Here is a 15858-nt window from a genome sequence, read left to right as displayed (position 1 = left end):
AATTTTGGTAAACTTACTGATATTCCACAACCTAATTGATACAGTGAAATATTGGTAATATTTGCCGATATTTCACCATGACTTAACCCCTCCCCACTCTCACACAGAACCTTCCCCTGGTGGACAACCCTGCCCCCTGAGGAACTAATAATACTTCCCTCCCAAGAAACCAATATCCCCCCCCCCCTAATAATATAATAAACTAATAACCCTTCCCCCTGCCCTAACCTTACCCGCCACCCCCCACCCACCTATATTTGTAGCGGCAAATCCCATAGCAGGCTGTCCCCGTTATTTAGCTTATGCTCATATTTGGTCACGTTACAGTTAATTGCTCCACCCCTAAGGGTCAACATGAGCAACAGAAAAAAAAATCTGTTAGTATGTATAAGAGATATACCCGTGGGTAGTTTGGATTACGCAGAGACCCGATTGAAAGCCGACACTTCCAGGTCTTGGTGCTTGTTCCCCACTGATGACGCTGCTGGTGGCTCACAGGCCGCGCATCCTGATAGGCGGAGGGCGAGTTCCCAGTACGCCCTCTGCAAAGGTAAACAATAGTCAGCTGACTCCAGTCAGCTGACAGATTGGTGTCAGCTGATTCTTCAGCTGACACCGAGGCAGGACCTTGTTGTGTGATTGGTTGTGCTGAGTGTGGCCGGCCACTGATAGGATGCTGTATATTTAAACCTGCAGAGTGCTTCCAGTCAGCACCCGTGACAATCATAGCTTTGGCTAGTTGCTGGGTGTGCAGTCTTTGATTACTGATTGCTGGATTTTGACCTTGCCTTGTATTTGACTATTCCTGTCTGCTGTGATTAAACCTTGCTTGCTTCCTGGATAACCCTTGTCTGCTGCCTGGATTGACCCTTGCCTGTTTACTGGATACTCTCTTGTCTGCTGCCTGGACTGACCCTTGCTTGCTTAGTGGATACTCTCTGCCTGCTGCCTGGACCGACCATTGCCTGTTATCGGATACCTCTTGCATGTTATCTGGATTGTCTGTTACCTGGGAACTTGCCTGTCATCTCTGTTACTACTGACTCTCGATGCTGATTGCTTCATTCCTCTGGATTCAGGTAATAACCTATGTGATACCTCTGAACTGTTGAACTGTTACTAGCCTCAGTAGTGGCTCCGGGTGGTGTATCTGTCTTCTACGTCAGCTTGTATGCCTTGCTCGCCTAAGTCCTAATTAGGGTCAGCTAGTTGTGTGCCAGGCAGGCACAATGTAGGTGTCAGTTAGTGGTGTGCCAGGCAGGGACAGCTAGGTGAAGAGCGAGACCTATAGCCTGTCTGGGACATACACGCTGACTCCGAGAGTTATACCCCCAAGCCTTACAGTATGTTGCTTAACTCTGAAGCGCGCTGAGAACATGTCCAACCAGCGATTCACAAATACAGCAATTAAGGCCGACCAGCCGCATGACTCCCGCTATTCAGGTGTGTTGTAATCTGCCGGCAAGTGATCATTTGCGAATAGCGGGGCGCCCGGCGAACGCTTTCCAAACCGCTTTCAACTCCATAAGCTACTGGCGTTAAATTACCAGTTTAGGAACTACACCTAACCTATATTCTTACACAGCAGCCAATTACGGCGTGCTTGTGACAGCGCGGGGAATGCAGGGGCGAACGAGCCTGCCAGTGGGAACACGTCACATTAATGACCCGCCAGGAGATTACATAGCTATCAGCGAATATTCCATTCTGACACCTGCCTTCCATTAACCATTGTATCCCCAGAAGGATCAAAATCAATGAGGCGGTAATGGAGCGGCCAGATCTCCTCCAGCACCACGGGGTTAATTTTCTCTTCAGATCCGTCCAACAGACGATCCCCGGGAGAACACCAATGATCTGCTAAAGACTTTAGAAAAGGGCCTGTGCCGATGATTAGACATGACAAGCTCTGACCGCCTCCAGAAGGAAAGAGTTAATGTAATTATACCAAATGTCAATCTTGTGTCTCCTTCCTCACAACTCCCCCCCCCCTTCCTACCAACATCGTCTTCCTGTCTCCTGCTCTGGAGAAGCCGGACTCTCGGGCCTTTTCCCAGCATCATGAGAAAGTATAGATTTTGCAGGTTGATTAAGCTGTAGCAGAACATCTTCCGTGCCGCAGCGCCTCATTTCAAATACCCTCACACCTACCTTGCAAAGTCAACAGGCGCAGGATCAATAGTACACAACGATACACGATGTCCGCCTGGTGATGGACACAGATTCGTGTTTGCCAGTTTATCCTCGTATCTGCAAACAAGTAAATTATAATTCTCCTGGGCAGGACTATTTTTTTTTTATAGCACTTTTTGTTTTCTCCTTGACAGCAGGCAATTCATACAACACCTACGAAGACCTATTGCAGATGAATTGTGAGCTGAAATCCATACACGTTATCACTCACATTTTCCGCATTGCTTTACAGAGTACCAGAGCTCCTGAAAAGGAAAAGTTTTATACACACCTGGTGCTTCCTCCAGCCCCATCCGCTCGGATCGCTCCCACGCCGCCGTCCTCCGCTGTCTGCAGTATCGGGAACTGGTTCCCGTCACTTCTGTCAGAGGCGGCCAGCCTGGCGTAAGAGAAGTGCGCTGTTTGCGTATCGCTCCAGCAGCTGCTGGAGAGATACGTAGGGCCGGATTTAGGCCAAGGCCACTTAGGCCATGGCCTAGGGCACCAAAGGAGCAAGGGAACCAAAGCAGCAGGCTAATTTGGTGCAGTATTTGCAAGCTTGCAAGTGCTGCAATGTAGGGAGATGAGGCGAGCGCCTGACCGCGGTACTCTGCTGCTAGCCATCTATGCAGCAGCCACCTTGCTCACTGTGTACGTCTGCATCGTGGCCAGCGGCTATGGACTTGGGCAGCATTGGAGATAGAAAGGAAGAGGAAGCTTCTGCACTGGAGACGAGCTGAGAAATGAGTGACACTGATGGCTGCTGCGGTGTGAAGGCGAGCTGGCTACCTATCCAATACTGAAAGGGGGGAATGGAAAAAGGAGGGATTAACCCTCCTGGTGGTCTATTAGAAACCACCAGGGGGCAGCACAGCACTATTTTTTAAATTTATTTTTTTTAAAATCATGTAGCGAGCCTAGGGCTCGCTACATGATAGCCGCAGTACAGCGGCATCCCCCCGCCCGCTTCGATCGCCTCCGGCGATCTTTGATTAGGAAATCCCGTTAAAAAAACGGGATTTCAGGAAGGGCTTCCCCCGCCATGGCGACGGAGCGGGATGACGTCTCCGACGTCATGACGTCTAAGGGAGTCCCGATCCACCCCTTAGCGCTGCCTGGCACAGATTGGCCAGGCAGCGCACGGGATCTAGGGGGGGGGGCGGCATGGCGCGGCGATCAGCGGTGATCCAGCACAGAGCGGCGGCGATCGGAATGCACACGCAGCTAGCAAAGTGCTAGCTGCGTGTTGCAAAAAAAAAAAAAGTAAGCAAATCGGCCCAGCAGAGCCTGAGAAATCCTCCTGTGCGGCATAGCCCAAGCTCAGCTCGGGCTTACCGCCAGGAAGGTTAAGGGAGTCATCTGGCTAGCTATACTGGTGGGAAGGGGTGAGGGGTCATCTCGCTACCTATACTGAAGGGTGGCTAGTGACAGTGGCCTTGGGATGTAAAGAGTACAAATCCAGCCCTGGAAATACGTAGAGGGTGCACTTCTCCTGCGTAGACCGGCCCCGACTGGCTGAAGTGACAGGACCCAGTTCCCGAAGCTGCAGACAGCGGAGGACGCCAGCATGGGAGCGATCCAAGCTTATGGGGCTTGAGGAAGCCCCAGGTATGTATAAAACTTTTTCTTTCGGGAGCTCTGTTACACTTTAAGTCCCCTTTTACACTCGCCTTGTAAGTGTACACTCTGGTACTCTATTTTACCGCAGGTAACATAAGGACAATGCAAGGCAATGGGGCCTAGCACCCTTAACGCGTCTTATTGCGCCAGAAGAGCCCGATTGGCTGAAGACCTGCTGCAAAGTCAACAGCAAGTCCGGCACCATCGGACTTCTGATGTGACGCAGCAATGGCGTAAACAATGAAAGTCAATGGGTGACGCATTAATGTTAAATATGTTGTTGGTGGCAGTGGGGAGGCATGCCCAAAACAACGTGAATACAACAAGAAAACCCAGGAATCCCAGTGATGTACTTCCTGTTCAGCAGCGAGGATGTCACTGGGCAAGTGGCAATATGGATGTCAAAGGGTGTGTGGGGCACTATGCATATGACACAGGAAAAAGAAAGTCCTACAGCTCCACTGCAACATTCCTCACCTGGGAGTCAACCAGTCCACACAAGGATCCAGCAAAGGTGCAAAGGCATGCAGAAGAAAAAAAGGATAACTGGGTCTCCACCTCAATTTGTGCAATTTTAGCAATAAATTATTTCACCATAGTAGAAAAGACACAATGTTTTGGCCTAATGGCCTTTATCAAGTGATGCATATGACTCTGTCGGCGCACTCTGCCACAGGGTCATATTTTACGTTGTTTGCAATGCAATGCGATGAGGCGGAGCATTGTACCGCAACGGCCAGGTGTAAAACTGGGCTAAAGGTGACGGGAGGTGAAAATACACTAATGAGAGAAACATTTGTATCAATCCACCTACTCTTTTTTTTTTTAAGGCTAAAAAAGCATGTTTAACCATTTCAGCCCGCGGGGATTTTTAACCTTATACATCTTAACACAATTTATTGATCTATATCTTGTTTTTTCCGCCACTAATTAGGCTTTCTTTGGGTGGCAAAGAATTATTTTTTTATAAATGCATTTTAATAGGATTAATAAGAAAAAAATGGAAAAAATTCATGATTTCTCAGTTTTCGGCCATTATAGCTGTAAAATAATCCACGCTACCATAATTAAAACCTATGTATTTTATTTGCCCGTTTGTCTCGGTTATGACACCATTTAAATTTTGTCCCTATCACAATGTATGGCGCCAATATTTTATTTGGAAATAAAGGTGCATTTTTTCCGTTTTGCGTCCATCACTATTTACAAGCTTATAATTTAAAAAAATGTCCGTAGTAGTATACCCCCTTCAAATGCATATTTAAAAAGTTCAGACCCTTAGCTAACTATTTATGTCTTTTTTTTTTATTGTATTTTTTCCATTAAAAATGTTATTTGGGTAATATTTTGGTGTGGGAAATAGTTAATTTTTAATGTTATTATATGTGTAAATTGTAATGTAAAAAATGTAGATGTAGTTTTACTATTTGGCCTCAAGATGGCCACCTTGAGTTTTTTTTTCCTCCTTGTGCTTCTCGCTAACCGGAAGCACAAGGGGGAGGCGGAAAATTTTACGTGCAGAAAGACTGAAGCCTCTTGTAAAAGCGCTTCGGTTTTCCTGTTGGGGACACGGATTGGTGATCAGGAACCATGTTCCTGTTCACTGATCCCAGGGCTACCGGGGGACAGCACGGGGGCGCGTCCGCGATCGCGCGTAGAAGCACGGCACCACAGCAGAGCAGCTCCGCCCGGACGTGAGCTTCACGTCCGGGCAGCAGAAATGTTTTTTTTATCTATCCCCTGCACTCAGAAGCTGTTCTCTGCTAGGAAAGAGGTGTATGGCAGTAATTCCTTATCAGTGAGGGTAATGCTATAGTCCGACTGGTTTCCCGACTGAAGACTGTCACTTGCATGATTGGTTAATTCTTTCAGGAAGAAAAACAAGAAAAAGAACACAGCCTAGTTATTTGAATGCTTGGCACTGTACATACACACGTTTATCTCATCACCTCATATGCCACTTTAGGTACCCTTTAAAGCCTTAGTCCAGGCTTGTATTCGGTTTTAACAGGGCTGTGGAGCCGGTACAAAAACCATCCGACTCAGACTCCTCAGTTTATGAAACCACCGACTCCAGGTACCCAAAATTGCTCCGACTCCTTAGTCTAATTTTTACAAAGGCTATGGATTTGGTTAAAAAATCAACCAACTCCGACTCCTCAGTTTATTGAAACCACCGACTTCTGCTCCAGGTACCCAAAATTGCTCCGACTCCTCCTCCACAGCCCTGGTTAAAGAACAGATTAGAATTTGTAACCATGTATGACGTTTCCTGCATTGCGCATAAACCATTTATGTTCTGTTGTTTTATTACCTGCCTGGTTGGAATTGCAATGCTGATTCCCTGTGATGTTATTAAACAGTAATTTATCAGCTGTCAAAATCCCCTATATATATATCTAGATCTCAACCTTTTAGCCTATTCAGGGCCGGTTCTAGACTTTTTGCCGCCTGAGGCAAACTTGTGAAAAAACGTTGCCCCCCCAACCCCCCCCATAAGTATAATAACCTCCCTCCCAGAATAGGTAGCCTGGAGGAGATAGCGGGCAGAAAGGGGGTATTGGGCACAGTGGTGGGGAGTGGGTAGAACCCCCCCTCCCTCACCTGGGTCCCCCGATCAGCACTCCCCCGCTGGCTATTAAGTGCAGCAGCGTATATATACAGGCAACGGGTGGGGATGACTCACCTCTTCCGCGTTCCAGCGTGCGTTCTACTCTCGTCACTTCTTGCAATTCCGCCCACTGTACTGTACTCCCCGCCACTGTGCCCAATACCCCCTTCCTGCTCGCTACCAGCTCCAGCTCGGCGCCCCCCCCACCCACGGCCAGATGGGTGGTGCCGCCGCCCCCCCCCCCCCCCCCAAATTTGCTGCTTGAGGAACCCACCTCACCCCGCCTTATGGGTGGACCGGCCCTGAGCCTATTTACTGCGTATGTTTATCCACTTCGCCTGCAAAGGTTTTTTCCCTAAAAAAATTTCACTTTTCGGCACTGCTTCAATTCATTGGGTAATAACTTTATCACTACTTACACCAAACTGATCTAATTAGGCTTTCTTTGGGTGGTACTTTTTACTAGGAATCAAAAAATATTGCTAAAAATATTTTATTTTATGTGCATTTTGAAGGGAGTAAGAAGTAAAAAAAATATGAAAAAATTAGTTTTTCAGTTTTCAGCCCTGTGGGAGCGCAAGCAGTAGCGGTGCTGTCCAGTTTTGCAATGCCTGCCAGCAGTAAGGATGCTGATCTGCAAGCTCACTGAGGATTAAACATGAACAAATTATATGGCAAGTATCAATCATTTCTTGATCTATCTTCTGGTTTTTAAAGGCTCATACACACACTCAACAAAAGTCTTTTAAAGGTGTACAGTGCCTAGCACACAAATAACTATGCTGTGTTCCTTTTTTTCTTTCTCTGCCTGAGAGAGTTAAATATCAGGTATGTAAGTGGCTCAATCCTGACTCAGACAGGAAGTGACTACAGTGTGACCCTCACTGATAAGAAATTTCAACTATAAAACACTTTCCTAGCAGAAAATGGCTTCTGAGAGCAAGAAAGAGATAAAAAGGGGAATTTCTTATCAGTTAGGGCCACACTGTAGTCACTTCCTGTCTGAGTCAGCCACTTACATACCTGATATTTAACTCTTTCAGGCAGAGAAAGAAAAAAAGGAACACAGCGTAGTTATTTGCGTGCTAGGCACTGTACATACCCATGTGTATCTCATTATGTCATGTCACTTTGGGTATCCTTTAAATGCACAATTATCAAACAACTTGAAGAAGTTGGACAACTTTTGTCACTGATAAGAAGCGACCAACAACTGATAAGACGCAGCTCAAGTCAAGCCCCATACACACGCTCAATAGCGGTCTTTTATGCAGCACAATTATCAAACAACTTTTGTTGTGAAACAACTTGAAACAACCAAAAAAAGTTGTTTGCTGTTGTTCAAACAACTGATAAGACGTCAATCCAAATGTTGGATTGACGTCTTATCAGTTGTTTGAACAATAGCAAACAACTCAACAACTTGTTTCACAACAAAAAGTTGTTTGATAATTGTGCTGCATAAAAGGCCGCTATTGAGCGTGTGTATGAAGCTTCAATCCAACAGTTGGATTGACTTGAGCTGTGTCTTATCAGTTGTTTGAACAATAGCAAACAACTTTTTTGGTTTGTTTCAACAACAAAAGTTGTTTGACAATTGTGCATTTAAAATACTTTTGTTGAGCGTGTGTATGAGCCTTTAGTCTTTCACCAGTTGAGTAACAATATGTAAATTTGTAGTTGTTCGTCAAGTTGTCCATCAAGTTGTTCTGTGTGTATATTATATAATCTGTGTGTATAATAGTTGTTTGCAGGCCAAGAAGTATCTTTCCAACTATTTTTAATTGTAGTTGTTTGTAAAGTTGATAAAGTTATAGTGAAAGACTTTTGTTGAGCGTGTATATGTGGCTTAAAGTGGTCTGAAACTCCGACACAACATTCAATAAAAATGTGTTTTCCTACGTTTTATTACTCATAGTTATCATATTTGCTTTTGTGCATAAGTAATATTGTCTGTTTACAAATTACAAGTTTCCAAAGTGTAGTTTATCTTGCCCTGAAACCTGCCATTGTATTTTATTCAAACTGCTTTTTATTATATATTAACATCTTCTAATTAGCTGTTCTGAGCTGTTTGTGTGCTTGAAGCACAGAGAGCTTCACAGAGAGCTCCTTTTCACTTGTAACACTGTGTTTACACACATGTATCAACATTGGAATGCAAACAAAGTTATCTCCAGTTTGGATGCGGATTTGAAGCTGAATAGCAGGACAAAGTGCTTTGTTTAATCATTTCAGTAATGTTCTGCTAAAAAAAAAAATTCTGGGATAGAAGCTTTCAAGTATCTTTTAGAGCAAAGTACAAATGCTGGACTTTCAGACCACTTTAACTTCTCACTTTGTCGTTTTATTCACCCCCTCCCAATCATAATTGAAAGACTTTAGGGTCAGGATCCCAAGTACCTCATCCGGCTCTAGAATTATTTCATTCACCACCTCTGAACCTGAAGCCTGGTACACACATCCAATTTTGATTGGCCAATATTACCACTTTCATGTAATATGAAGCTCCACTTCCATGTAGTATGATAGCTGTTGGCCCTCATGCTACATGGAGGTGTTAGAATTAGCCAATCAAAATTGAATGTATGTACCAGGCTTTAGAATGTTGTAGCGTAACCAAAGCATGTGCAAAAAGATGCCAAGTTCTGACTTAGGTCTAGTTTAGTGAAACGGAAGCTTGGGACTCATTTTATGTAGATGAGCCAGTGTAAAGTATATCCTACGAAGGGTCATTATAAAAATGTCTTTCTAGGTGAGACTAGTGATGTGTATGACAGTGTATGGACATTTCCCAGTCTCCCACACAGTTCTCTTACACCAATCCTCCACCTCACAAGGCCTGTCTCTGTCCTGTCAGCTGTATGTTCTAACAAGCAGTCATAAACAGCAGATAATGGCTTGTTCAGCCTCTGTGATATCATTAAATTTTCAAGACCATCGGACTGTACTGTCAGTCTCTCCGCACCAAAGAAGGCCTGCATTGCGGGCCTCAACTGTTGATATCTAAAGAATATTTTATTATCTGGCTGATCCTTGCATTGCAACTTGTTAAATGTAAGGAGTAGCCCAAGTGGTACAATACATTGGAGGGATTTAATTTAATTGTTTTCATTTAAAGTAAATCAGAGATAAACTTACTCATTGCATAATTGTGTTCCTTTCATATAGTTTATAGGGCATTCCTCAAGCCAAATACTTTTTTTGTTTTGTTTTAATACTCTAATTCCCTATAAACGAAACAAGCCACGCCCACAGGTTTTTCGTAGCAAGGGCTTATCAGGCATGGGCTTCCGAATTCCGCGGAAGCTAAAATTCCGAAATTCCGCCGGAATTGGGGTTTCCGCATGGTTCCGCGGAATTCGGAAATTGCAATCCGGAATTCGGAATTCCGGCAAAATCGGAATCGGAATGAATTGACCAATCAGGAGATGCGGAATGAGTTGACCAATCATAATCAGCGGAAAGTTACCGCGCTAAAATAACGGTTTCAACATTTTTTTTATCCAAATTTACAAAATACAAATCAACTTTATTAACAATATTATTATTATTATTATTCAGTATTTATATAGCGCAGACATATTACGCAGCGCTGTACAATATATATATTGTCTTGTCACTAACTGTCCCTCAAAGGAGCTCACAATCTAATCCCTACCATTGCCATATGTCTATATTATGTAGTGTATGTATTGTAGTCTAGGGCCAATTTTTAGGGGGAGCCAATTAACTTATCGGTATGTTTTTGGAATGTGGGAGGAAACCGGAGTGCCCGGAGGAAACCCACGCAGGCACGGAGAGAACATACAAACTCTTTGCAGATAGTGCCCTGGCTGGGATTCGAACCAGGGACCCAGTGCTGCAAGGCGAGAGAGCTAACCACTACGCCACCGTGCTGCCCCTCAATACTGTTATCAACAGTATTGATGATCATCTTAAATTTCAGATACAAAAAACGATATTTCAAATGAGCGATTGAGTAATTCCTCCTAAATGTACGGAAATCTGTTTAAAAATTACGGAAATCCGTTTAAAAATACGGAAAGTGCACGTGGCGGAATACCACGGAATTCCACCGGAATGTAGCGGAAGCGGAATTTTGTTATGGCGGTATGCGGAATTACCGCGGAATCGGAAATTGGCTCTTCCGACTATGCCTGGGGCTTATGGGAGCTCAGTCTGGGCAGGAGGTGTTACTAGCCAGTGCGTTTCAGAGGCAGAGGGGAGAAGGGATGAGGAGAGTGAAGTTTTCACAGGCTGAGGGCTGGAGATACAGATCAGCTTGCCTTTGTGTAATGATTACAAACAGAACATGGTTGCTCTCATTGTATCACAGAAATAAATAATCATATACTGTTGAAGCGGTTTGCAGCTAGATAGGCTGTGTAAACTATCTAAACTTTAGATAAGATATATAGACAAGTTACTTGTTATAGTTCGTTTTTCATCTCGGATCCGCTTTAATGAGGTTTGGTAGCGCTCTGAAATGTGAAATTTTGGGATTACCAAGGTGAAGTGTTGGGCACCCACCTATATTACACATTTAACCTAGTCTTTGCCACTTTTTATGCTAAAACTATTGTTTTAATAACACCAGAGAGACTCCCTCAGTAAAGTTAGGATCTAAAAATGTCTGCAGTGCGAGTGCTGCATATGAACCCAGGATTGCCGCTCCAAGAGTCACCAGACATGGGGCACCATTTACTACGCTTTTTTCTTGTCTTTAATAAGGATTCTAAATCATTTTCCTGTTATCACCTTGATGACAAATCCCTTAGTATTTACCTTCTCCTTCCTCCGCTCGCTGCGTCACTACCTGCAGTGCCGCCCTCCAAAGTAGAGAGGGCGGCATTGCAGGCAGTGACACGACAAGCGGAGGAAATGGAGAGAAGGTATGTTTCCCGCTCGCTGCCGCTATACATTTTAACAAGTTTTGCGCAAACTAGTTGGAGGGGTATCGGGGACGGGGGACTCAGGTGAGGGGGGGGGGGAACAACCCCCCTCTCCGCTGACACCCCTGTCCTGTCTGCTAAACCCCTCCAGCATGGCGCCCCCCTCTCCACCCAGGGCTGGGCATACGTTTCCATGGACCGGGACTGGGGGGGGGGGGGGGGAAGAAAAAAAAGTTTAGAAAAACGGATCCGATCCTGAACTGACAAGTTTAGACCTAGCCAGATATTTGCTATTGGTGCATACTCACAAAGGGGTTGTAAAGCCTTGCAACCACCAACAAGGCCTGTAGGAAATCACTGTCCCCACTCAGCTTTTCAGGTCTCATAAAACAGGAACTGGCTGGTCGCACTCCCAGGGTCTTTTAATACTATTCTAAAGTCCTAAAAAACACAAAGGAACTATCGGGAGCCCCAGATGGTGTAGTACGTTAGCAGAATGCAATTTACAGTAAGGTAGGCAAGAGGTACTAGCAAAGGTGGGTTATTGCTAAGGCAACCACTGTAATTGCAGGTGAGGAGATGAGACCCGATCCCATTAGAGTTAAAAAGTTGCTCTCTGTAGAGGTAACGGATCGGGGTAACACCCCTCCACCAGGGGTGGACTAGAATACTTGATTAGTTATAATAGTATATAGTCTCAGGAGGTGCTTTTGCTGGCTGAGATTTGCTAACAGTTACTCCTATTGATTGCCTGATGAAGCAGGTTAATGCCCATGAAATGTGTTGCATTTTTGGAGTGTTCAATTTTTGGAGTGTTCGATTAAAACATTTTTCAACTCATTATTGACTGTTTGGCCTAGTGCACACCAGAGCGGTTCTGCTGCTGTTTATGATCCGCTTGCGGGTGCAGATCCGCTAGGGTAATGTATTTCAATGGGCTGGTGCACACCAGAACGGGAGGCGTTTTGCAGAAACGCATACTCCCGGGCTGCTGCAGATTTTGGATTGCGGATGCGTTTCTGCTTCAATGTTAAGTATAGGAAAACCGCAAACCGCTCTGAAAAACGGCACTTCAGAGCGGTTTGCCAGGCGTTTTTTGTTACAGTAGCTGTTCAGTAACAGCTTTACTGTAACAATACATGAAATATACTACACCAAAAACGCTTCACAAAACCGCAAAATGCTAGCTGAAACGCTACAGAAAAAGAAGAAAAAGCGTTTCAAAATCTGCTAGCATTTTGCGGATCTGCTAGCGGTTTTTGGTGTGCACCAGGCCTCTGAGTCTATTTGGGGAGGTAAGTCCACCACTACCTCCCATTTTGTGTTTTACTCTACTCTGGCACCTACAGTATGTTTTATCATGTATGTCTCTTGTTTAGTGCACTATTCTTCATGTCCATGTAGATGTTGAGCTCTGTTGCCAAACCCAATTCCAGGCATGATTCTGTCATGCTTGGCGAAATAAAAATGATTCTGAACTACCGTATTTTTCAGACTATAAGACGCACCTAGGTTTAGAGTACAAACCCAGGGGGAAAAATACTGTATATACTAAACCTGGTGCATCCATGGTGAAGGTGCATTCTGTGGATTATGCCCCCCTTGTACCTCATGCCCCTTGTGTCTTCCTCTGTCCCCCTTGTATCCTCCTATGTCCCTCTCTGTCCTCCTCTATGCCCCTTTGTGTCCTCCTTTGCATGAGCACAGTACAGGGAGTCCCCGACACTACGACGGGTTGGAGGTTTGTATTGGGAGGCGTTCACAAGTCAGGAAGTCCCTGCACTGCCTTTTGACCTGGGAGACCAGGGATCGAATCCTGGCTAGGGTTAGTACCTATTCAGTTAGGAGTTCAAGGTAGGACTCCCTAACACTGCAGGGTGGCCTCTTGAGCGCGTCCCAGTGGCTGCAGCTCGAGTCCGACAGGAGAAAAGCGATATACAAATTTCGTATTATTATTATTTTGGACTTTTGGAGGAGAAAAAGTGAGTCTTATAGTCCAAAAAACACAGTACTCAAATACTAAAGAACTAGTACCTCTCAAAAGAAGTAAATGTAAAACAACAACAAGGGTGGAGGTATCCATGTTGAAAAATATATGCACTATCAAAATTGACATAAAAATGAAAGGCGGTGCAGCCTTACCTCTCCTGAAGAATCTAGACCAGCTTAGCTGGAAAGGTTTTTATTGTGTTTAATCCTTTTTATGTCAGTTCATGGCCTCGATTTATAAACAGCAGTGCGATGAAAAAAAATCTTGTCGGGAAAATACCACACTCAGTATTTTCCTGGTCTGTGTGCTAATTCATAAAGATTTCCCCAGCTGCCTTTGGAGGTCGGTAAATTACCGCAGCCCATTGAGCGGTAGAGTAGAGTCTCGATTCTCTCTTTGCCCTGCAGAAATGACTCGCACAGACGGCTCTCCCACTGATGACTCAGACAGATGAGTCACACAGTCTTTCCCTGCCTGCATAAATGACTCGCACAGACGGCTTTTTCCACTGATGACTCAGACAGATGAGTCACACAGTCTTTCCCTGCCTGCTCAAATGATTCACACAGAGGGCTCTCTGGCTCTCTCCACTGATGACTCAAACAGACTTCGGATCTCTGCACTTTGCATTAATCAGAGCTGTCAGAGCTGTCTGGAACTTGTTATCGCCTCACCAGAGGTGTCGGTAACTACTGCCAGGCTTACCGCTTGTTGAAGGCTTTATGAATTGACATTTGCTGACAATTTACTGACATGTGTTGTCGGTAACTGCAGCCAAGTCGGTAATTTATCTCCCTGGTCGGTAATGTCAGCTTTTCATGCGGTAACAGCCTTTATGAATTGACATTTTTCTAAGTGGTTGGTAAAAGTCTGCTGTTTTCAGCATTACCGCATGAGGTAATGCTTAATGAATCGAGGCCCATATGTTTTTCTACATTGTGCGCCTCCACCTCTTAGTGCTCTTCACCTTGCAGCGCTGGGTCCCCGGTTCGAATCCCAGCCAGGTCAACATCTGCAAGGAGTTTGTATGTTCTCCCCGCCTCTGCATGGGATTCCTCAGGCACTCCAATTTCCTCCCACATCCCAAAAAAAAACATACATGTAAGTTAATTGGCTTTCCCCTAAATTGGCCCTAGACTATGATACATGCACTACACTATATGGACATAGGACTATGGTAGGGACTAGATTGTGAGCCCCTCTGAGGGACAGTTAGTGACAAGACAATATACTCTCAATACTTAAATAAATAAAATAAATGTATTAAGAGGAACAAGTTAACTGATATCATTATTAATCCATGCCATGCATTGATGAGGATCAAACAATCCGAAACAGTCTGTATGCATGTTGGATTATTATGGCTCTGTACATATTAACAAGCTGACACATCATTGCATTCCAGCGGTTCTGGAGGTGTGTTTAGCTTCTAAGGGTAACAATGGCTAATTTGCATATATTCAGCAGTGTTGCACTGGGAGACATCTCAAGCTCACTCCAACCTGAATTATTGCAAATTCTTTCTGTTTTAGAATAGATCATTAGTGATATTTACTTGTAGTTATTTGAATTGATCCTAACAGTTCAAATAAGACATCACCTGAGGACCATAAGAGAAAATCATGGACTTATCCTAATTTCTCCACAGCTCAGAGAAATGCCTGAAGCCAGGAGCACATTAGGCAGCGCAGAAAACCAAGCATTCTCTGCATTTTTGTATGTGTTCATGTTTTGCATGCATTGGTGCATTTACATGTTTCAATAGTTTTCCCTTTTCAGTTGAGCAAAGGGCCTTTTCCTTCGTTGCCGCTGTTTGTGCCGTAGCCATCGGGATCAAATCGCGACTGCAACGAGATTGCTAAAGCAGGATTGTGGCCGCAGAGTGGCTCTCTCGTTCCTGAGCCACGCCATATGGGGTGACCTCGCGACAATCGAGATTAGACGGGAGATCACGCTCGCACAAGCTCTCAATAGTAAACAAAGCCGGCCGCATTGATCAGCCTGCCAGATTGCGGCTGGCAGGCTGTTTTTTGGATATACAGGGGAATATATGTGTATATATCGCAGCGCTGTACAGGGGTCAGCCTTGTCATTTAACTGTCCCATGGAAGGGCTCACAATCTAATTCCTGCCATAAACATATGTCTATGTATGTTTCATGTGCGGTATGTAACGTAGTAAGGGCAATTTGGGGGGGAGGGGAGTGACGGAGGGAAATAAACTTTTTTTTTTAGTTAATTTTTTTTATATATAAAATAAAAACAAAAAACAAACGCAGCAGCAATCAGACAGCCCTATTTGTGAGAAGAAAAGGGGGTAAAATTCATTTGGGTGCTAAGTTGTATGACCGAGCAATAAACCATTAAAACTGTGAAGTGCTGAATTTAAAAAAAAATTGCCTGGTCACTAGGGGGGTATAAACCTGTGGTCCTCAAGTGGTGTTAATAAAGCCCACTTCAAATGGTGAAGCATTCGCATTGCCTGCCGACAGCAATGTGTAGTCAACATATAAGATTTTCTCCAGCCTAGTCACACAAAGCTTCCTAGTCTACTCTGAACTGGAGATTATC

This window comes from Hyperolius riggenbachi, chromosome 8, assembly GCF_040937935.1.
Source record: "Hyperolius riggenbachi isolate aHypRig1 chromosome 8, aHypRig1.pri, whole genome shotgun sequence".
NCBI lineage: Eukaryota > Metazoa > Chordata > Amphibia > Anura > Hyperoliidae > Hyperolius > Hyperolius riggenbachi.
The sequence above is the reverse complement of the archived record's forward strand: the minus strand, read 5'-3'. Positions refer to the sequence as shown.